We start from the raw sequence: 24,030 nt of genomic DNA, 5'->3' as shown, positions 1-24,030 counted from the left end.
TCGCTTTCAAGTACACTAGTGGGATTAAGTCTCATGGTCATCGGTGGAGATTTCAACGCCTGGGTGATTAAGTGTTATAGCCGCTCGACTAATGACGAGGCTATGGCTAGACTGAAAGTGGATATCGCGAACGTAGGCGACAAAAGAAACTATAGTGGGAACGGTCGACGATGGGTACAGTGATCATCTGACGATTCGATTCAGGGTAGAACATGGAGGAACATGGCCGAAGGTCATCCACAGTCATCGGGGTTCGGGGATAGCTGACCTACCTCTTCGATAAGCCGGCATTTGTGGAGCTATTGCCTATGGAGGGTAACACCGGCGATCTATCCAGTGATGATCTAAATAGCCGCAACCCAAGGGGGAAGACAGCTTTTGCTCTCGAGGCTGATCATGAGTAGCTTTTGAGTAACTCTGAGCAACTCGCTTTGCTCGGAGTTACACATAGCGTTAGCTGTACATGGCAACCATAGGATTTGTTTATTTACGCTGCGAAAAATATCCGTACCGCTAGCAGGGTATCAGGAAACCTCATCGATGTTCATTTGTGTTTATTTCTTGTTTAAATGTTGCAAAATATAATTAATTCTACAATTCCGTGAACCAAATCTGGCATAAATAAAAGAAGATGTTCTTTCTGGTGGTTTATGTTTCTAAGAAGTTGTGCACCGGAATTCACCTACGGGTGTGAAAAAGGAGTGTCTGCAATATGCAGAACTCAGCTTGTAACTGACTAGGAGTTAAAAAGAAAGACTACATCGTTTTCAACCAGAGGTTACCTAGATTTTACGATCACTGACATCGAACAACGGACAACACACGAAACGCATAGTGTTTCAGTGGAGAATTTTTCATTTGAAATTTTCACCGACTGGAGCGGGGAATTCGAACCCATACTCCAAGGCTTACGAAACGGTTCGACGACGACCACTAATCACGAAGCTCACAAGTTTTCACTAGAGTTTCGTCGTTTCGTTCATGTTTCTGTGAGCCCGGGAAATGCTGGGCGCCGGAAAAAACTGACTTTGAGATGTGTAGGAGGAGCACGTGCCTCTGATACGTATGTAGCTCTCTTGGTCATTATGAGTTTGAAGAATGTCGTGTCATAGCAGAGTTCACGTTTCCTACTCCCAAGTCCCATCATCTTAGATTTTATGGCTCAGGATTCATGCCTAAGACTTCCGATCCAACCAAGTTTGACGGGTCGAATGTTTGGCATACGTCTGACTACTTGGATCAGCGGAAAATGTTTAAGCAAATTTGGGAGCAACAGGGAGCAACTCACAGTTGCTCGATCAACAAAAGCTTGCTCTGAGCAAAGCTGTCTACCCCCTTGCCGCAACCCTAAGCCGTGCATGAGACGCCGCAATGCCGCAAACCGGTATACTGATGGTGTCCAGAAATCGTAGAACTCCACGCATCCTGCCTTAGAGCTAGGAGGAGGATGGAAAGAGATCGCACCGTTGCGGGTAGAATGGAGCGAAGGTAGGCCTACAGGACGGCTAAACCCGGGTAGAGGTAAAATACTGACGATCAAAACATGATATTGGTTTGATTGATATAAGAGATAAAAGATCTGAAAATAATATCTGAAAAATGTTCCTGGAACATCTGAACAATATCAAAATTTGATATTTCCAGATCATATGAATAGCTCGCTGCTATTGGTTAGATCTTACAAAATCTAAATATGATTTGACGATGATGTTCCAGGAGTAAATTTTTGATTTTATTTTTAGATCTTTTATTTCTTATGTCAATCAAACCCATATCACTTTTTGATCTCCATATCAAAATATGCTATTATTGAGCTCTTTTCCTCTACTCGGGAACTGGCACTGAACAATGAGATTAAGGCGCGTTAGTTTGAACAGTAGGCAGTAGTCACCACAGGCGGGTTTTCGATCAACTCCCATGGTCGATGATAAGCTGAAATTCGGCAGTCACGTGAAATATATCTGCGAAAAGGCAAGCATGGCGATAATGGCATTGCCAAAGATAATGGCAAATAGCTCGGCAATAGCCTCAAGTAAGCATAAACTGCACGCGTCAGTAGCGGTTTCCATACTAGAGTATGGCGTCGCTGCATGGCCGAGTGCGCTAGTGGGCAGACGAAACGTGAAGCGACTAGCAAGCAGAGATGCCAGATTATTTTCATCAAAAATCTGTATCAATACCGATTTTTCTGTATCGCCGTATTTAAGGGTAAAGCAGACACCGAGAGTCCTAGATTTCAATAGAAACTAAAAAAAATGTACTATTTTTTGATGGTTTTTTAATTTTTATTGGTATTTATTTTTCTAATACATGTGTGAAAATGAACGGATTTTCATAATTTAGTTTGAGCGGAAATTTATCAAGTTTTCATTAAATTTATTGAAAAAAACTTCAAATTTTATGCTTTTTGGAAAAATCTGTATCACATTTTAAAAATCTGTATTTTTCTGTACTCTGTATCTTGTCCGTATAGAAGGTCAAAAATCTGTATAATACAGGAAAATCTGTATATCTGGCATCTCTGCTTGAGAATACCCACAGTCTAATGTGCCTTAGGGTGGTCAGTGTACATCGCAGGATCTCAGAAGACGCGGTATGCGTGCTAGTGGACATGATGCTCATAGCAGTAGTGGTGACAGAGGACGTAGAGTGCTTCGAGCGCATGACGAATTGCCAGAATATCGTCTATGTTGAAGTGACAGAGGGATGGGATTACTCCAGCAATAGGGATGTAGTACCGGTAGTACCGGTACCGAAAATACCGGTATTACCGACCAATTTCTGGTACCGAAATACCGGTACTGACTGAGCCTTGGTACCGGTACTTTCGGTACCGTGAAATCTCTCCCGGAGCGCTGAAATCCGGTTATTACCCGAGCAGAGGAGAATATCAAATTCATAACAACAGAATCGCATAGCCTGTTTTTATATCATAATTTGTTATTTTTAACTTATCGAAGTATTACTTTTTTATAACATGTTTTGTTGGGTAATCTCATTTTGTTATGATCAAGTTATTGAGATTCATTCACTAAATAATATTTTAATAACATACTTTGTTGAAGACCAAGTTTTGTTATTTTTCTACTATTGAAAATGTACAAATATGTGATGAACTATAACACAACAATAACAAGTTTTGAAATACAGTATAGCCAATATGCAATGGAAATGAACGAAGACATTTAAAACCAAGTAATTTGAAAATCATCTCATATATGCTATTTTCTGCAAATCCAGGATATCATAGCAATGATTGGTTTAATAAACGTTGAATTTTGGAAATGGATTTATTAGCTTAGAATAAAACTCGTAAGATTAGGGTTTCTTATTATTTCATCAGCTTTTTGAATCCATTGACAGCATCATTAAGAAAAAAATACCTAAATCTTCTTCTATCTTCACCTTGCAGTTATCTATCTGATTTTGGTACATGTAAGGTTGCTCCTGATTAGGTTTAGACTGACCAAGATACTGCCTGTGAAACTGCGCATAAGCTAAACAAAAGCTTCAAAAACTGTTTCATACATCTCATTTCTTTCTATCTTTTTTGTCTATCTATACTTTTTGTTTAATTTAGTATTTTCTTGTTAGCTTTAATGACATCCCTCAAAATCGAAATTCACAAATTCCTGGTAAATTGCAGATTTTTTGTGCAAAATAGATTACTCTTCATTTTAGTTAAAAACAAATCCTAGTACCGGTATTTTACCGGTACTACCGGTACTGTCAGCCCCAGTACCGTAATACCGGTACTCACCAAAAGTGGTCGGTACTGCGACCCCTGTCCAGCAAGGGTAGATGGACACTAGGCCTGTCCAGCTTTCCAAAAATGTTCTCTGATTCTCAAGTCCACCCCCGTATTTTGATTGGCATCCTGAAAGAAGTGACTGGTCAAACTTTCAGCCATTGAAGTTAAGAAGTGCATCAAATCAATTTTGTATTTTTCGCCTATTTTCGATCTTCAAAAAATCATAACTACTCTCAAAACTCAACTAACTTGTCAAAACTTAATTCTTTTGTCACAAATTTGATATACTTGTTTGCTACAATTTCTCCGAACAACGCATGCCAATAACATTGAATAATACACATGTTCCATTATCACATTTAGAACCAGAAAAACCTTTTTGTTCTTGATTTTGTTCTGGACCACCCTAATATATGTAATATGTTAGATTTTTTAAAACGGCATCATATTCTCTAATGTTTTGTGGTTATTTGCTTCTTTGACATCAATTCTGTAGGAGCTGAGCAAGAATTCTCGGATACTTTTTCAAAACGACGTATAATACACGCAAATCCTATGTTGATACGTCGTTTTGAAAAAGTATCCGAGAATTATAAAAATTCGTGAAAGCCAAATGTATAATAAAAACTAGCTTTTTGGGGTCAATCATGCTTGGGCACGCAGAAAGTGGCATCACGTCAGCATTGATTTTGACAACAAGGACAACTCAAGACGATACTTGGTGGAACGCTAACCCATACCCGACCAGAAGCTCCTAACAAGATTATAACAAAATTATTACAACCGTTGTTAGAAATAACACAATTTGGTATAATTTTGTTGGAAGGATCCGTATATGTGAATAGTTATAACAAAATTGTAACAAAATTTGTTAGTATTTGAAAAACAAAACTACAAAAAAACTTATTATTTATTCAAACAGATTTACAACAGCATTTGTTACATTATACATATCAAAATAATTGTCTATAACAAAATATCGTAAGACATTTATTGTAGTATTTGCTACATTTTTTGTAACAAAATAATTTCAAAATGTGTTAGGTTTTTTATATTGACGAGAAATAGTTTGATAATTTTTATAATACTGACCACTCGAGTCAAAAACCATAAAACAGAACTTATAGCATTCATTTAGAACGCAACGCTGAAATCGTCATGTTTTAACAGCCCCCCCCCCTCTTGCGTTACGCTTTTTTGCGTCCTCAAATCAAGAATACATTGACAATCTTCCCCTTCATCAGATCATTAGCTTTTCCTTCTTCTCTGTTAACCTTAGGTTTGTATTCTTACGCGATAGGTAGTCGGGTAAACAACGTGAAAAACGTATGGAACTTTTTATCAGACCATTTTCAAATTTTAGTAGGATATCAAAGATACAGTAGACGTTCGATAACTGCAACATGTTTACGTTTCACTTAGCGAACAAAAACCCGATAACTGGAACGCCTAACAGTATCAACAAACCATTAACTGACGGTAAATGAACGTGAACTTCATCCGTCTGTTCATTTGGGCTAACATGGCGCACCATGTTGACATTTGGAGGTGCTTGCAGTTAAAAAGCATTGCAGTTAAACCGCTTGCGCTGACCGAACGTCTACTGTAATAACCTTTCTGAAAGTAACCGTTTCTGAGATTTTCGGAATTTAACTTCATGCGTCTCTCAATATGTAAGAAGATGCGCTATTTTCATAAGTTGTTCGATGCTCCATCAACAACATTATGTTATTTCCAACACATTTGATTTGCATATCCCAAAAACAATCACTCACTTGATTGGACGAACAGTTCGAAAGTTATAGGAAGATTGTGAACTTCATTTTGTAGAAACGATTGAAGTTTCTAACGTGAAATGATGATAATGGGTTGTTTTTATCGATAAACTCTAAGTTAGAACAAAGAAAAACAACTTTGGAATAGTGTTCGCCATCGATTCAATACAAATCGATATCAATCGATATCGAAAATCTCTCACTGGTTGAGCGGGATGTTTCAGGCAATTTGGCCGATAAAACCCTCAAGACGAATAGAACAAAGTCATCCTATCTAAAACGACGGATGTTGCATGTGCTGCAATTAGCGACCGGACGAATAATATTTCCGTTTCATGGAACTAAGTTTTGTATGCCTTCCAATACTTTTGAGTTGAATTTTATACAAATGACGTATCTTTACACGTGAAAACAGTAGATCGATTACATTAAATACCAAAACAGTACTGCTGTTCTAATTTCGCCAACAAGTATACCAAGTAGTGAATGTTATTGAACATGGAGAAAGCAAAAGTGGAACTAAATAATTATAACATGGAATTTGTTTACTCTACATATTCTGCTTCGACCTTAGGGAATATCTATTAAGTACGTCACGAGAAAATTGGAAATTTTCAACTCTCTCCGCCTCATCCAAAAGTGACGATAAAGCTAATGGATGACCCCTTATGTGATAGATTTCATTTCATTGCTTAAAATAAAAAAAAAATGTAGAATATAACTAAATTATATCTACAGCTTTTTTTTTGTCTGTATTAACGAGATTTTTAACCCTAGGCTAGTTCATCTCGGGACCCACGTTTTACTTCCCTTCCGAAGGAAGAACCCACATTTTGTGAGTATGTCGGGAGTGGGATTCGATCCCAGGTCCTCGGCATGATATCTACAGCTGTTATCATATCTGCATATGATATAATTGCGATAGATTAAAACAAAATCACTAACGCCATCAAGTCTGTTATGTGTCAACGAGCTCAATGTGACGTCATACTACCCCGCTCGTATGCGTCTGACAAACAAGGATTTGAATGAGGAAACTAGAAATACGTAGAGCCAGTAAAGCTACAATCACTGCCCTCTTCAAACGTTGAGATGGCCTCATTGGCAAAGGCGTCAGATTGCTACCGATGGTGGGTGTCTTGGTTCGGATCTCGTTCAGATCCGAAAATTTTATAACGTACTGGAAACTTTTTTTATGTTCCTTTTTTTCTAAAAATAGAATAACACACTTAAAAATATTTACCCAAAAAATGAGTATAAAAATTTGGGTTTTACCCTAAAAGGTTGCCAAAGAATTATAACGCAATTTGTTATAATTTTGTTAAATTCTATCATATTTCATGGAACAAGTTTTGTAATATTTTTGTTATGTTCATAACAAAAGTTATTACATTTTTGTTCTTTTCTTGTGGAAACTTTGTTAGAATTTTTGTTATTTTAACTACTTACGGTACATGTTTTATAACAACCCTTGTTATAAAAATTTATTGTAACAAAATAACGCAGCTTGTTATAATTTTGTAATGTCCATCTAGTCGGGTAGAGTTCTCATGCACGGTCCCCCTTCTCGAAGTCATCCCTAACGTGAGTAATACGAAGGTAAAGAAGAGAGAGAAGAAGTTTTTAGTGGGACGATCCCCACATAACCCGAGGACCCACCTCTTGAGTCATTGGCAGAGAAAACTCTCAGTTAATATGGCTACGTACACAAATTACGTAACGCTATAAGGGGAGGGGGGAGTCCAGCGTAGCGTTACGATCCATACAAAAAGTTGCTGGCTTTCATACAAAAAACGTTACGAAGGGGGGCGGGGGAGGGAGTCTGAAATGGCCAATTTTAGCCTTACGTAATTTGTGTACCATGCCTAACTGTGGACGTGCTCATACAACGCTAAGCTGTGAAGCAGACCTTGTATTAGTGGGGACGCTTCGCAAAGAAGAAGTAGAAGAAGATAAAGGATATGCGGAAATGGGAGAAATTATTTGCACATCGACGACAACGACAGTGGCCAGACTGTTCTACCAGATAAGTACGCAACTCAGGAGAATAGTGCCATCGTTTGGTCGGTGAAAGTGTAAATAACTATTCGTAATGACCTGAAACGTGGAGACCGTAGTTATTTTGGACTCTTTTTACATTTTCTATACTTAGACAAGCATAATAGATTTTTATTCAACAGAAGCAAAGATTTCCTTCCTTAATTAAATGCACATTTCTATGAATAGCTTCAACAAATATCCTGAACGAATTAATCATCTCACAGCGTCGTCGACCACATGCACTTCCCGAACGAGGTGTCGAATGCACCATCCACTTCTGTCATTCGACGATCATTATCATACCAACAACCTAGCGCGCATCAGCATGATTAATTGATTTCGGTAATCAAAACAGACGATGACAATGGCAACGAACGACCAACCAACGAGGTACTTTTTTCACCCTCACGCTGAGTTCGGCATCAACAACGGATTGGAAAAGGTTCAACAGAGTTCACACAGTTGGTTCTAATTGAACGAGAACGAACGGAAGGAAGTCAACACGCTGCGCTGGCTGCCTGGTGTAGGACTTACTATTCCTATCATCGTTTACGATACCCGCCTGGAAGAATAACGAATTTTAATGGGGCGAAAACACGCTTTCTTCATCCTTCGCGAGACAACCGAATACAACTCGTAGGTATAGTGTCTAATTATGTTGTCCTACGCATTTTCACCTGTTTTGCAGCGATGTTTTCCGGTTTTCGGTCGTATCGACGGCGACGATGTGTAAACTCCGGTGGCCATCAGGGCTTTACGGTTTATTTATAAGATTTTTTCAGCTAATTAGACCGCGTCAGGATGAACGTTAAGATTAGAGGCGGTGATTAGACACGTATTAGTGGAGTAGATTCTAAGAATGGGAAGGGGGGTCACAGCGTATTGAACGAGTAGCTAATTAGTGAAAATGGATTCAAATGGAAGTGGTGGCAATTAATCGTTTCAAATTAGTTAACATTGATTTGATTCCAAGGTTTCATGGAAAAGAATTCCTTAGGTTACAAAAACAGGATATCTATTTTGGAAGGTTTGGTGTCTTAGCCTTTCTCATAAACGAAAATGTGTTCAGAAGTTCTATAAAAATACCAAAGATGAAAAAAAGACTGTTCTTGAACTGCTGGATAGCTTTCTTAACTCTCCTTATCGTGGGAGTTGGCTCCCTGTTGTACTAACGTAGTCATTTCTCCCGCTAGCTTGGTCCTCAATGTCTGCGCTTCCCGAACCATTCATGTGTTCATCGTAGTGCTGCTTCCATCTTTCGATCACCTCACGTTCGTCCGTCAAGATACTCCCATATTTATCGTTACACATTTTGGCTCGAGTTGTCTCGATAGTTGTCTCGAGAATTAGAATTCATCAGTACAGTAACGTGTGATCAGGGAGTAAGTCTTTCAAGATCAGCTTTTTTTAGGTGAACGACACCCCTTTCCCCCATTTGCCTATACTTTACGTATGTACCTGATTACCCTCGCCAAACGAAAAAGACAGCAGCGCGACTAGTATTTCTCTCCTAGCTGGTATAAGCTGCTTATAAATCAAATTTGGGAATAACACACACGAAGAGATAACATCCCTTCGCCATCAGAAAGGAGAGACGAAAGCAACGGAGACAACGACGACGACGTCGACGACGGTCGCGCAGAATTTTGGCAGTGACCTTGAAGAAACCGGAGACCGCGCGCGCGAGACAACCGAAATTAGGCGCGGTCGTGCAACCGCGGTTGTCTTTGGCGAACGACAATCTCCTGCGAGTCCGAGACGTTTAGGCGAGAATTTACCGTTGGAAGGTGCTGGTTGCTAGTGCCGAGAAGAGGCAGACGTATTCGCGTTTGTATGGGTCTGTGCAAGATTTGATAGCTTTTAAATTGTATTCGCGACCTCCCTTGAGTGCAGGCGCGTCTCGCCGGTATTCGACGGTTGTAAAGTATTGGTGGAGAAATTTCGGATGATAAACGTTCGAAAACAAACCGGTTTTTTTGTGGTGCCCTGTCGGGATGGTCAGCAAGTCACACTTGTTTTGATTCTAGTTATGCTTCTAGAGCTTGATTTCCAGTTTAATACTCGGTTTGGTTAGCATTGAATTATTATTAACCTGACAAAAGTAACTTGCGGAAAAATTAGCTTATGAGTTTCGTCGAATTGTTAATCAATTGACTACACCGCCGAAGGTTTCTCACATCTGGAATTTTCTAAAGAAGTTGTTAAGAACTCAGGGAGTCAGAGGGACTTCAGAGAGTTCCAAAGGGTTCCAGGAGATCTCAGGTATCATATTTAAGTGGTCTGAGAGGCGTTTCAGGGTGCCTCGAAGGGCTTCAGGGGGCCTCAGGGGTGTTCGAAGGGATCTTAGGGGGTTTTATGAGGGTCCCAGAAAGTCTCTGGGGTTTATAGGGACGTTCCAGGTGCGTTTCATGAGTCTCGGAAACGTTAAATAGGGTTTCCAGAGTCTCAGGAGGTTCCAGACTGTTTCAATAAGTTTTGGAGATGTTTCAGGAGGACCCATGGGGTATCACGGGGGTCTCAGAAGCCTCAGTGGCGATTCAGGAAGCCGCAGGAGGTTTCAGGGGCATTTCAAGGAGGTCTCAGGGTCATTTCAAAGGGTCTCAAGAGATCGCAAGGAGGTCTGAGGAGCGTTTCAAGGGTGTTTCAAAGGCGTTTCTAGGGGCTTCAGGTGTCTCAGGAGCGTTTATGGGCGCCCTAAGGGCACGTCAGGTAAATTAAAGAGCGTTTAACTGAGTCTCAGGGTCGCTTCAGGGGATCTCAGAAGCATTTCACGGGGCCTCGAGGAGTTTCAGGTGGTTTCATGGGTGTTTCAGTGGGCCTCAGGCGATTACTGAGAGATCCCAGATGGTCTCAGGGGCGTTTTAGAGGTCATAGGAGCGTTAAGGAGTCTGTTGTGGAATGCATATTTTAAGTTTGGGCTTTAATGGGGGAACCTAGTTCACGAGAACAGGTCTTGCCCCTGGGCATTTGAGGTGGAGCAAAAGAATGTTTCCAGAAAGAACCTAGAGAAAGGGAGTTCCATGGTGCTTCAGGGACGTTTCAGGTGGTTGTTTCAGGGGATTTGAGGACCATTTTAAGGGCGTTCTGTTAGGTTTTGTTGGCATGTTAATGAAATTACGAGGAATTCAGAGGCATTCAATAGTATTAGCCTTCGTCGTGCATTAGGGTCATTATGACTCAAAACGCGATTTCAAGCATTAATATCTCTTTTGTTACATAGCTCATCGTAATTAAACTTCTTGACTTTTAATATTTTGCAGAAACGAGTCTTTGAAAAAAAAATCTTAAGGTGAAACCAAAATGGCGCCACAAAAAAGAATGCGTTGATATGTTGAAATAGTGGTTCCGGTAACATTGGCCACCGGGAATCTGCTACACTTAGAAGGATACTGTCTTCGGCAAAGTTGCTCAGAAGCCTAAGAGCTTCACATAGGACACAATTTAGTTCGAGAATCACTCACTGCGTGGCGTTAGTGTTTTTAGGAGCTTCCAGTACGTTCAGTCGGAACGTTGTATATCTCGTGATCTGGACCACTTAGAAGGGTACTGTCTTCGGCAAAGTTACTCAGAGGACTAAAAGCTTTTACATAGAAAACCATTTAGTTCGAGAAACACTCACTGCGTGGCGCTAGTGTTCTTAGGTGCTTCCAGTTCAGTCTGAACGTCGTATATCTCGTGTTCTGGACCACCTAGAAGGATACTGTCTCCGGCAAAGTTGCTCACAAGACTAAGAGCTTTCATATAGAAAACAATTTAGTTTGAGAATCACTCACTGCGTGGCGCTAGTGTTCTTAGGATCTTCCAGTTCAGTCTGAGCGTCGTATATCTCGTGTTCTGGACCACTTAAAAGGATACTCTCCTCGGCAAAGTTGCTCAGAAGACTAAAAGCTTTCGCATAGAAATCAATTTAGTTTGAGAACCACTCACTGCGTGGCGCTAGTGTTCTTAGGAGCTTCCAATTCAGTCTAAATGTCGTATATCTCGTGATCTGGACCACTTAGAAGGATACTGTCTTCGGCAAAGTTGCTCAGAAGACTAAAAGATTTTACATAGGAAACAATTTAGTTCGAAAATTACTCACTGCGTAGCGCTAATATTCTTAGGAGCTTCCAGTTCAATCTAAACGTCGTATATCTCGCGCTCTCGACCACTTAGAAGGATACTGTCTTCGGCAAAGTTACTCAGAAGACTAAAAGTTTTCATGATGTGATGCTACACACCAAGACGCTTTCAGCCAAATTTTGCTAAGCTGAAATATTAAGCTTTTTTTGCTCAACTTTCGGCAAAATTTGCTGAGTTACAGCAACACGTTGATGGTGATCAGTAGATTCGACTGAACAAATCAGCAAAACTTGCTGAAATTTCACAAATATTTTGCAAAAACTTTCAACTCAGCAAATTTCAGTAAAAATTTTTTGGGATGTATTGTTCTTAGAAATTAAAAGCTTCATATAATCGTTGTGCATCCATGTTACCATGTTTCTAAAACTTTCCACATTCACATTGAAAATTTATTCTAAAATTCTCTCACAACGTGGTACTTGTGTTCGTTGGAGCTGTCAGTTTGATCTCGGTGTCAAGTAGTTTATTTGGAAAATTCTTTTTTTTTAGATATATCTTTGGATATCTGTGCAGCAATTCCTTAAGGAATTTTTCTAAAAATCGGTTTTAAATTACTTTGCAAGTTCCTTCGGGATTGATTTAAACCTGCTACATTATGATCTTGTTCCGACTTTTCGAACCCTCCAAGCAGAATACCCTCTACGAATGAGTGATGTCAAGCAAAATAGGGCGGAATTAAAAGGTACAAAACTGATTACACTCATTCGTAGCCTGCTTAATTATTTTTGGAAATGTTTTGCCAACTCTTTAGGAAACTGTTTTAGCAACAATTGAACTCGCAATTTCTTTGGTACCGTCAAGGCGCCATTCACCGTGGGGGCTCCATTCACCGTGTGCCTTCGAATATTTTTTCATTATTTCCATATTATGATTGACTGATATGACAATTTCCCTTCAATTGCACCAATACAACACTAATGTATTGTTACCATGTCAAAACGCTCATTAAAAACATTTAAAAGTATCATTTTGACACTAAACTGTGTTTACATGAAGCGGGTTTCTGCTCGTTCACTGCATTCATAAAGAAAAATCGAAAACTGCGCTAAGGTGATTTAAGCGATAAACTAAATGTAGTAACGTTTTTATTCCACCAAGAAGCAATTAAATTCACATATCAGGTATGTATTTTGCATTACCGAAGTAAGTTTAACAAGAAAGTACGATTACTCGTACTTTTTAATTGAAACAAAAAGACACGGTAAATGGGTACCCTAAAAATCAATGGTCTCCATTCACCGTGCCCCATATTGTCCCATATATCTAGAAAAAATCGAAAATTTAAACATTCGTTTTTCTAATAAAGTCTTGCAAGTTATTACTTGAAATGAATTTAAATGAAGAAAATTCCCTTGGCTGGGTTGTTTTGATCATTTTTAAACAAAGTAGAATAAAATTTCTCATACACGGTGAATGGGTCCCTACTACCACGGTGAATGGTGATCTACCACGGAATTAGGCGACCCTACTACCCTTTACTAATTGTACTATATCACCAAATTTTATGAAAAATTTTTTACTTCTGTTTTAACTGTTTTAACCTATAATGAAGGCAATTAAAAGCGGCACCAACAATGTTTATGAGACTGGTGTCAAATGACAGCCCTTATTTGCCCCGAATCCTCTTAGATCCACGGTGAATGGTGCCTTGACGGTAAAAGTTTACAAGATTTTTTAGGAACTTATGTAATAAATGCTTCGGCAATGGCTTTAAAGTCTTGAAAGGTTCCATATCCCTCCACTATCTGCCTCTTTCCCGTAAACCAACATCATTCCTAATTTTAAGCACTCCAACTGTTGTGAACATAATCAAATTCCATTAAGGTAACGTTACCTCAATGGAAGTATGTGATACACCAAAACCTCCATTCAGGTAAAGAGTCGGGACTGTCTAAATAGAATTGTAACATAAATGGATTCATTACCGATATGGAATCAGTCTTGGATTTAGTTTATTTATTACCTAAGTGAATTTGAAGATTGCAAAGAAGTGAAGGGCGAGTTAGCTGGAGATTTAAAGGGGGCCATGCGTGGTTTCAGAGGGATTTCATGGGAGTTTCAGGTGTGGGGAGGGGTGGTTAGAGACGTTGCACCCGGGGGGGGGGGGGTTTGTTGTGGCTTCAGGGGTATTTTGGGGGAGTTTCTGAGGGTTTCAGGTGCATTACATGAGGTTCGAGGGGCTTTCAGCGGGATTTCGAAGGCATTTCAGACAGCTTCAAATGATTTTTGGCGACTTTCAGAAGTGTTACGAGGGCGTTTTTGGGGGTTTCTGAGGGTCTCAAGTGCGTTACATGAGATCCGAGGGAGTTTTAAGGGGATTTCGGAAGGCATTTCAAAAAGCTTCAGATGATTTTTGGCGAGTATCAGAGGTGTTACTCCGGCGTTACGTAGGAGTTTGCGGTGGTTTCTGAAGGCCTCAGGTGCATTACATGGGGTCCGAGGGGGTTGGAGAGGGATTGCGAAAGCATTTCAGACAGCTTCAGATGATTTTTGGCGATGAATTATGCTCAAGAAAGTTCTTACGAAACCTTAAACATCCCAAACCAACCCCATACCCCCCCTCTCCTCTCCATTGCCCCCCCCCCCCCTGAGCACGCCCTGAACTTCTCTTAACTCCATTTACAACTTAAATCCCTCGAACCAATCTTATCCCTAATCTAAAACACTCCAAATGCTCTGAACACAAGCAGATTTTATTTAGGTAAAGTTAGGGAATCGCGCCAATGGGGCGGTGGCTTCCATTTTCGTCTGTTTTCCGCTATAATTCAGTCAAATTTGAACCAATTTACACAATTTTTGGAATGCAGTGAGATAGGTATAGTATCTACCCGTGTACAACATTTCAAATTGGTTCAAAATTGACTGAGTTATAGTGGAAAACAGACGAATATAGAAGCCACCGCCCAAGTGGCGCGATACCCTACCTAAATGGAGGGACCTAAATAGATTTTAACTAAATGGTGGTTTGAGTGTATATTGTACCTAAACAAATTCTTCCTAAATAGAAGTTCCAATGTACTTTTCCGACATTCAACGGGTGTTTTTTTTTTGCTATGTACCCTAATGTTAAACATTGTTTCTGGTTTGCGTGATACCAGTTGATTCAACCCAATCAGTGCAAAATTTGAGGATTACCGCAGAAGGTAAAATAATGGGACATACGCCTTAACTATAAGAAAGTGAATTAGTGGAAATACGACGTCTTCGATATGTTCAATAAGTGCTTCTTTATTCTGATATTGCAAACCAAATGTTTCATCTCTAAATACTTTGTAACTTTGGAAACTCAGGAAATAACAAACGTTATACTTAAAACAGATAAGTACAATAACTTCTTCCATTATAGTATGTACTTGCAATCCTGAAACGCTATCATCACCATCAAGAAGGGGTTTCTTTTCGTTTCACTCCCACCTTACATTCAAAGTGCATTCCGCGACTTGCAGTTTTGAATTTTCCCACCCATCCACACCGCGATCAACATTCGCGAATTGCATTGTCGTCTTCCTCGTTTACTGCTGCGCGAGACTCTGCCATCTAGCGTAGCCAGCCCAGTACATACCTAAGCCGACAAAACACGTGGTTGCGCACCGGCTGCTTGCATCTCGCCAGTCGTCGTCGCATCGCATCGCTTGGTCCTTGCCGTCGCCCTTCCGATCCAAAACTGGATAGAAGAATACGCGCCTAAATGGATCGAGCCCAGTCCAAATCGTTCCACCAAGGTGGGAAAAGGGAGTACGGAAACCGAAAGTAAAATGCGAAAAGTCTGTCATACCTGCCTCTTGTTGAATGCGTTTCATAAACAGGCTGCGGAGTGTTGTATAACCAAGTTGGTATGGGTAAGTTGCGAGGAGAGAGAGGATGAAAATGCGGAGAGAGAATCGGAAGAAGGAACTTCCAGCAGAAGGTGTGCAATGTAGAACCCTTCGTTCATAACTTTTACGGAACTGAGGTATCCTTCGATCCGGAAAGTGTGCAGGCAGAGTGAAAGAGAGCGAGCGCCAGAGGTGCGCACCACTACAGTCGATCGAGCAGGCACAAAGCGGCCGGCGCATACAGAGGCATACCGGTTTTTGCGCTGTACGGTTCTCGCGCGCACCGGGCTAGAACCTGAACTGTCAGACAACCGGCTCGCCTTTCATACGAGTACGAACCGTCTGACGGTGCGGACATACACACGTGAGAGCAACGTTCCCTCCGGAGTCACGAGAGGATTTTTTGTTTTTCGCTCTAGGTGCGCACAGTGCTCCTAGTGCCCAAATTGACCGTTTTCGCTGACCGTTTCTCTTTCGGAACAAAGGTGGTTCAAAATTGTGCAACGCAAAACAATAGTGAACGCAAAAACTACAACAATTTGGATTAACAAAATTGCTCCGGTGCTTGGTGCGTGTGACATTCAGTGTGAAAAGAGTTGCAATAGAGCTGTGCCTCGGACAGGAAGATGAATCCGTGCGCTGTGAAGAATAATTATTGTGCGAAACTGAGAAGTCAAAAAATATGAATCGATTGTGCCAAGTTGCGGAAATCGAACCAAGGATTAAGTGATCGAATCTCGAGTGGTGCACAATTTGCCCCCGAAGTTGATGAAAAGTGTTTAACAATCGATTACGGAACAGTTGCGGTTGCGGAAAACCGAAGAATTGCGAAGACTTGCGGGAGCAGAACTTGCAGGGAATCGTGTGAGCAGTCAGCCAGCGAGGAACCCGGACTCCGACGATAAGGTAAGTGAAGACGAAACCAGCAACGATGTATACGATTGCGTGTCGAGTGCTGAAAGTACTTCAAATATTTGCCTCCTCGAAAACGAGAAACCCTCCAATTATCGCTTGCGATGTGTAGTGCATTGTGCAACTACGCAATCCAATGTGCTATTAATATTAATTTGCGCACTAAATGATGGAGCGCAGGATGGACTCCAGGAGTGCGATGAACAGGATCCCCACTAAATCGGTGTGAAGGTGTGCAAAAACTCTATAGAATTAGCAATAAAAAGAGGTCTTCTACCTGAATTTGAACACTGGTCGAGGACTGCGCGTTATCTATCTCGGCCATCTCACGAGCATCGAATATCATATGAGATAAGCACGTGGAATTAGTATCATGGTACAAGACGACAAAATTACATCAGGGCTAGGCTATATATTAATTGAAGATAATCTGTTGCAACATGTTAAGATTTATTAAAAGGATTTTGTTTGTCTATTATCAACTGATCTTTTTTGAAATCGAGGAATACAGTCTTCCTCGACTCAAATATCCTCACTCCAAACTATTCAGTGTCCGACTTTACCTCCTTACCCAATGTGCAACCATCTGTTGGAAGACAATCGTCTTTTCCTCGGCTGCTCGCATAAAATAAATTATGGAATTTTTAATTTCAAGAATGCATCCCGCGCTGGCGGTGGCCTTCGAACTCTTTTCATTGAGCAAGGATCGATGACGGACGACGGTAGGAAGGAAGCGAAGAACTGTGCAATTACCGACTTTGCCGACACGTTAATGAAAATGTAGCTCTCGTAAATATATGCAATGTAAATGAATGGACGGGCTGGGATGGGGTGGTGTAACCGTCCCGCTCATATCCCAGATGTGCCACTCGGATCGAACGGGAATCATCAATTACGGATCCGAGACGCTAAGCCGATTAGGCCAGATTAAATGGGTTTGTTTTGATTGGTCACCATCATCGCATCGCCACCGCCAGTCAGTAGTGACTCGGTCCTCTTTCGCTGAATAGATAACGATCGCCCTCTGTACAAAGGCGAAAGTTGGCAGTAATTGATTAAGCGGGTCGGCGGGTGGTCTCTTACCGTCCCATTCCACTACCACCGGAACCAGGATTCGGGATTTCACGTTATTTATGCAACGATGGGATACTGGATACTCAGACCAGCAGTTTTCGGTCGTTAGGTGCGGTTTGACAGTCGATTTTTGCTCCTGGCGTTTCGGTAAGCTCGTCGCTGCATGATAAGGACCCCTGCTGGGCAACTGGCTGTGGGTTTTGTGTGGTAGATAGATAGTCAAGAGTAAAAAAACGTGAGTTTTCTGTTGACATCAAACAATAACATTAACTCGCAATAATGTCAATCGAATGTAGAAACGATAGCTAAAAAAGACCACTTCTTCACAAAACATATTTGAAGGGAGTGTTCGTATAATTTCAAAAACGTCTAAAATAATGTATAACCAAGTAATACCATGCTACACTTTCTCAGGTGTGATATGAGACTACAATTGGAAGTCTCAGAATACATACTGGAGAGTTCAAAAACACTACTCGGAACATTCTGCGAGTTTTTCATTTTAAAGGTCAATTTTATTCAAATTAAATAAAATAATAAATATCGATGAACTACCCAACCATGGGGATCGAAAACAGTGACGAAAGAAACGAATTAACTTTTGTGGGAGACTCGAAAAGAAATTCAGGAAGTTGTGTAGCCTGTCATGTTTATTTTTAACCGCTTAACTTTGTTTTACAACTCTTTTGTCCACTAGGCCACTACGAGAGTAATTACAACTGACAGCTGCAGTTACAGTTTGTACAGCGCCTAAATGTATTCTATTCTACAATACCAAACCGATCTTTGAGCTGTTTTCATTTTTCTACCCTGTCCATGGTACAATGATGAGCACGAGAATGTTGATATGTGGCCAGTTTCACAGAGTGTTTGTACCACAACAGGCACATTATCCTCCATTCACGACATTTTATCCGGGAGGTTTATCAATACCTGGTTATGAGGAACTACGTAAAAATAAGTGTAACTTGGCATATAGAAAGCCCAAAAACACAAGCTTAAATTTTACTGACACATAGCTAAAGTTGACAGGGCTGCCCACTTGGTCAAACAAGCGTAGTTCTTAGCAAAAATTAGGTATTGGCTGTCACCTTCGATACTGCTTGGACACTACTTTAAAAACGGCTATAATTCTTTTCTACATCGCTAAGCTAGGTCCATAGTAAAGTGCTCAAATCCTTGTTTCTCTAGTAACTTGTACGTGAAGCTCATATGGAAATCAAGAAACCATTTTGTTTTTGATAAACACGTATACTACGTTCTAGTTTAGAAAACTCGCCTTATCAGTTGTAGTTCATCAGCTTATCAGGATGGTAACAGCCACTACTGAAACGTAGGGACGAACTTTAAACCTTTTTCCTTCTAGAGAATCAAAGACTGTCAAGCCGAATTCTTTAACCTAGAACATAGATATATGTATTACTATTCTCAACAGCGCAACGTATACTCGATTGTGTCAGAATATATTGGAGGCTGAATTCAAAATGGGACCATCTTCAGTTCAGTTCAAGGTTCAGTTTAATAAATCAAACTTCCACGAAACAGATCAAGTGGCATATCTTCGTGATGTTCAAATCCCATGTCACGTCATTCTTCACTACACTCGATTTCTTATATATGAAGAAGCTCACAGTCAAGCGACTCTTAATCGCTATAAATTCCACAGCGTGAAATTTGGCAAAAGTTCCACTGTATAATACTCTTTTAGGATGGACAGTGTCAGAGAAAAGCTTGTCATCAATTACCTCGTTGCACCATCGGTATGATCCAGAAGTTGCTCCAGAAGTTATGCACACTCAGTTGAGCTCGGCTAATTTTCATTCTTTTGCCGAGATCCGCACAGCCGAGCACTCGGCAATCGTTTATTCATAGCAGCACCCATGGGTGCTGCTATCATCAAACATTAAACGTCAAGCGTTTACCCGAGATTTCAGCAAATGAACTTTAACCGAGATCCGCACAGCCGATCTCGGCATTCTGTTTTAAGTGTGTGGAAGCTCAAAGCTCCAAGCAAACCTGCTATAAGTTCATCAACGGCTATGTTCACCTCGACCACATGGGCAAGCTTGACGTTTTCAATGGTCATGGCCGGATCTAAGGTGGGAGGGTCGGGGGGCCAGGGCTCCGGGCCCCCACATTTTAGGGGGCCCCACAAAAGCTGTTTATGCTTACTAAACATTAACTTTATTGTTCAAAATCAAAGTAAAACTTTTTTGCCCATCACATTTGTACCTCCGAGGGGCCTCCACATTCGCTCCGGCCCTGGCCCCCCACAATCCTTAATCCGGGCCTGTCAATGGTGATGTGCCATATTGTTACCTGCAATATCACCTGCATTTAGGGTTAATCACTAACGCTAAAGTGCCCCACACAATGCATACGTTTGCGTGTGCGTGACAGTAGTTTGACATATTTCCCATGGAAAAACTGTCAAAAAAAACGCAAACCTCGACGGAACGGACGCTATGTGTTCCAGGCTTAAGACAAGATTAACGCAAACCCCCAATCGTCGGAAGCTGTGCTTGCGACAGCTGAGGGATGGAAAAGAAAGATAAGTTGGACACCTAAAAAAGGTATGTAAAGACCTCTACGTCCTCAGAGATTCCTCTCAAACTCTATGAACAATTGCGAGTCCTACTTAACACATCGTGATCTGCTCAATCATTATGTAAAAAGAATATGTTGAACACCAAAGTTTTCAAGCAGGTAAAGTTTGCGGAAGGCATCCGTACTTCTTTAGTAGACAGTTGTGCTAATCCAAAATGGACTTAGTTTTTGACTCTGGAGCAGCTAAGGCCCGAAGATAGTCATCCCCTACCAGAGGGTCAGCACAGGCCGCTTCCAATCAAGCTACAAGATAATGGAAGCTTTACCACACTACGGCAAACATCCTTTTCGAGTAACGAAAGTATCACTTCCTTGATCGGCACATCCACAACCCACTTCTTCTTCTTCTTCTATATGGCTCTACGTCCGCACTGGGACTTGGCCGGCCTCGCTTCAACTTAGTGTTCTTTGAGCACTTCCACAGTTATTAATTGAAGGGCTTTCTTTGCCTGCCATTGCATGAATTTGTACATTGTGAGGCAAGTACAATGATACACTATGCCCAGGGAGTCGAGAAAATTTTCCCGACCGGAACGGGAATCGAACCCGCCGTCTCCGGATTGGCGATCCATAGCCTTAACCACTAGGCTAACTGGAGACCCCCAGTTCACAACCCACCTGCACATGTTTTACGACGTGTTTGGGCTGACCTACGACGCCTGTTGCTACGTACGATCCGTGAGCGACTGTTATATCCAGAGTATTAGCTGTATCAGACTGTTATTGCTGTAGAGCAATAGTTGAAAACAGCCGCTGAAACCATTGTCTGGACAGCTGCAACCATTATTCTACAGTGGCTCAACTCATCCTTAAATCGCTGGAATTATAATCCTGCCGATGAGTTATCATGAAGTATGATGTCTTCCAGACTATCAAGCCAATCCCGATAGTGGAACGGTTCAACATGACTTTCGGAACTCCAGAAACGGGCGTACGAAAGCAGTTCACCCGGAAAACTCCCAGACACTGCCAAAGAAGCATGGAAGTTTGCTCTGATATCGTCAGCATGTGCTGAAGCTGAAAATTGGGCGATTACCAACAAGCCTTTGTAGAGTAGTTGCACACTGACTTAAGTAGGTTTTGTTTTCTCAAGGATACTGGACGAATATCTACCGATAACAGTACGCCATTCCTAACTCCTCCTCCACTGATGAGAAAACTCATGGCATAAAGATTCAAGGCGATGCAACTTTTGTGGATTACGCTGGTATTGTCCGTTAGGCGGGAATCACAAAAACTGATTTGGGATAGTGTAATCCTGGGCTGTTGAGTTCATTGCTCAGTATCTCAGCAGCCGTGGTAGCCTTGACAATCTTACGCCGGTGTTCAAACGATCTCGTCACGGTAGACTTCTCAGTGCCAGCCGATTAAACCGTTGCTGGACTCCCCGAATTGGGCTAATACGTAGTCCAAATGATTGACATATTCTGTAGTATCGGACGAACAATGGCCCAGTACAAAGATTTCTCATTCAATGTTGATCCGTGAAGTCCGGCACAATCCAGGAAATAATGCCTGGCTTACGATTCGCTCTTGCGATGATTCTTGTTATGTGAGGTATGAAAGTTAGTTTGACATTGAGGTATGAAGGTTAGTTGACATGAGTACTCTTTATATTGTAGTAGAAGATGTTTACGTTTTACTAGATGACTCACAAATGAACGTTCAGTTCATCCTCGCTCGTCCCGTCCTCTTATCACCTACACGCATTTTTTTTCACAGTTTCTGGTGCTTTGTATGGATTCTCATTCGTTGCCTTTCTTTTCTCTCTCAGGCAGAAAATTGAGGTTAATTTTCGATGCAGACCTCTATTATAGAACTTCAGTTCAATGAAATGTCATTGCTTAGCATTTTCCGATACTGATTATCAATCGATTACTTCGGCACCAATTGACAAATCAAATATCGCTATGCATGGAAATCTCTCCCTCTCTTTAACTCTTTTTGAGATTTAGTAAACAATAATGTCACGGAATGTCAATTCCTTGCAATATCAAAACAATGCAGTACCCTATAGGGCTATAGGTAACTGGATATCATAAATTCGTACCACAATCACAATCTTCTAGGTCGACATCACTCTAAAACTGAGACCAAAGATCTTGGAGCGGACCTGGTGTGATTGTTGAAGTCTGTGCCAATTACGTCGAGGGCCTGGCATCGAATCCCACTCTCGACATAGTCGGAATAATGTGAGTTCTTCCTTCGGAAGGAAAGTAAAGCCATGGGTCCCGAGATGCACTAACTCTGAGCTAAAAATCTCGATACAGATAAAAGAAGACCACAGACAAAAACCGTCACGAATGAACTTCATTGTTTAAAGTGACGTTAATAAAAAAGGCCACAGACAAAGAGACGTATCACTTGAAACAATTTGCGATTAAAACTATCGTCACATCTTCTGGAGGATCGACTGAGGATATTAATCTACGATTTAAACGGCTACGCAGTCTTTTAATTTGGGAAAACGAGGTTTATTATTTGCCCGACGTTTCGACACTGGGCGGGCAAGACACAAAACAAACATAATCGCACAATATCAATTACATTGTGTTTCGCAATCCGCTAGGTAGATGGCGATAGTGAGCAAACGTCATGCAAAAGGATGCGAAAAACGTGAGGCCAGGAAAATTTTTGGCCGGTGAATAAGGAAATAAGGAATTTTGATGAAAAAATCTGTAGAACGCAACACAACTTGACGAAATTTAAAGACAGCGTGTAATCCGGCAAACTTTGAACACCAACCTTGCCGGAATCAACGCTAATCGTAAAAGTGACAATGTTGTGAAGTTGGCAAAATGGTGTCTAGGCATCATCGTGTTAACCATCTGACGATTCATTATATGTGTATTGAACATATCTTGAAAGCTGAGTTTTCATCTGCACTGCACAAATTTTGAGCAATATTCCTCGTTTCATCGCACATCGATCAAACTAAACGCTAATGAGATAACAAACAACCAAACAAGGCTTGAATGCAATAAACCACATATCGTTCTTTGTATTTCCCCGCTCTTATCCATACATCCATCCACCGTTTTATGACAGCAAGCACCAAATGGAGAAAAGGTGCTTTCGCAAATGCACTACTCTCCGACACATGTAATCTTGGCGCACACAAGAGCGTCCACTTTCGCGTTCTGAAAAATCACCCTCCTTGATCTCGATCCGGCATGACCGCCGCATTAGATTCGCGTCCTCCACCCCGATATGTTATGTTTCCGCTTGAGGAGCGTGTGCGCTACCCCCGGTGAAAGTCCAGCAGCAGTCCAACCATATGGTCAGTTCGCTTAGCTCGGTTTCCGAGGCTCGTTTTTCGCCAACGTTGCAGGCAGCAGCGGAAATACGAAGCGCGAGGGGTGCGCAGCGTGCTTACTGCTACCACCACACTCCGAAAGGATAATAAATTTTCGACTTTATTTCCATGTCGTTAACACGTCGGCCGCCATTGGTGGCTTTCTCCTCTTGAACCGGAGGCAAGAACTTTCTTCGCCACCAAAACCACCCCAAGAAATTGAGGGAAATGCGTTGTCAGACGAAGCGGAAGAACGCGAGAGCGGTCAGATAAGCCAAGCAAGGTCAATCGCTCGACCGCGCGCGGATGAAATGATGAACCGTTGCGTTGTTGGAAGAAGATGCTGATCTCGGTGAAAGATCCCCGAGGGGAAGAAGTGCATCATCTTCCATAAGTGGTCACCTATGAGAGCACGTACACTTGTTGATTTATGGTAATTGATGACTTTCTTTTCTTCCGATTGAGACCCTCGAAGGAATCTCAATCCAGCGGATGTGCGCAGTTCAACGATGACGCGATAAGCGGTAACGCAAACACTCATCATCAGCGGAACCCCTTTGCGAACCACATGGAACTGTTGTAGTGAGCGAAGGATACCGGATGGTGTGCGCAATTCAATAGAGGTTGCTGATGATTGAA

General features: G+C 41.4%; 2 protein-coding genes across 3 annotated transcripts in view; one reads left to right on the top strand and one right to left on the bottom strand.

Annotated features, from left to right (window-relative positions):
- The window catches only part of LOC109405268 (uncharacterized), a 314,995-nt gene that overhangs the window by 286,065 nt on the left and 4,900 nt on the right, over positions 1-24,030 (bottom strand). The gene's annotated exons all lie outside the window — the stretch shown is intronic.
- The window catches only part of LOC109418644 (uncharacterized), a 97,422-nt gene continuing 89,064 nt past the window's right edge, over positions 15,673-24,030 (top strand). Inside the window, exon 1 of the mRNA XM_062842201.1 lies at positions 15,673-16,409. The gene's annotated coding sequence lies outside the window, so the exon portion shown is untranslated. The remainder of the gene's footprint in view (positions 16,410-24,030) is intronic.

Source organism: Aedes albopictus, chromosome 3 (genome assembly GCF_035046485.1).
Source record: "Aedes albopictus strain Foshan chromosome 3, AalbF5, whole genome shotgun sequence".
In the NCBI taxonomy this organism is placed as follows: Eukaryota; Metazoa; Arthropoda; class Insecta; order Diptera; family Culicidae; genus Aedes; species Aedes albopictus.
Note: the sequence above shows the minus strand (reverse complement) of the source record. Positions and strands in the feature narration are given on the sequence as shown.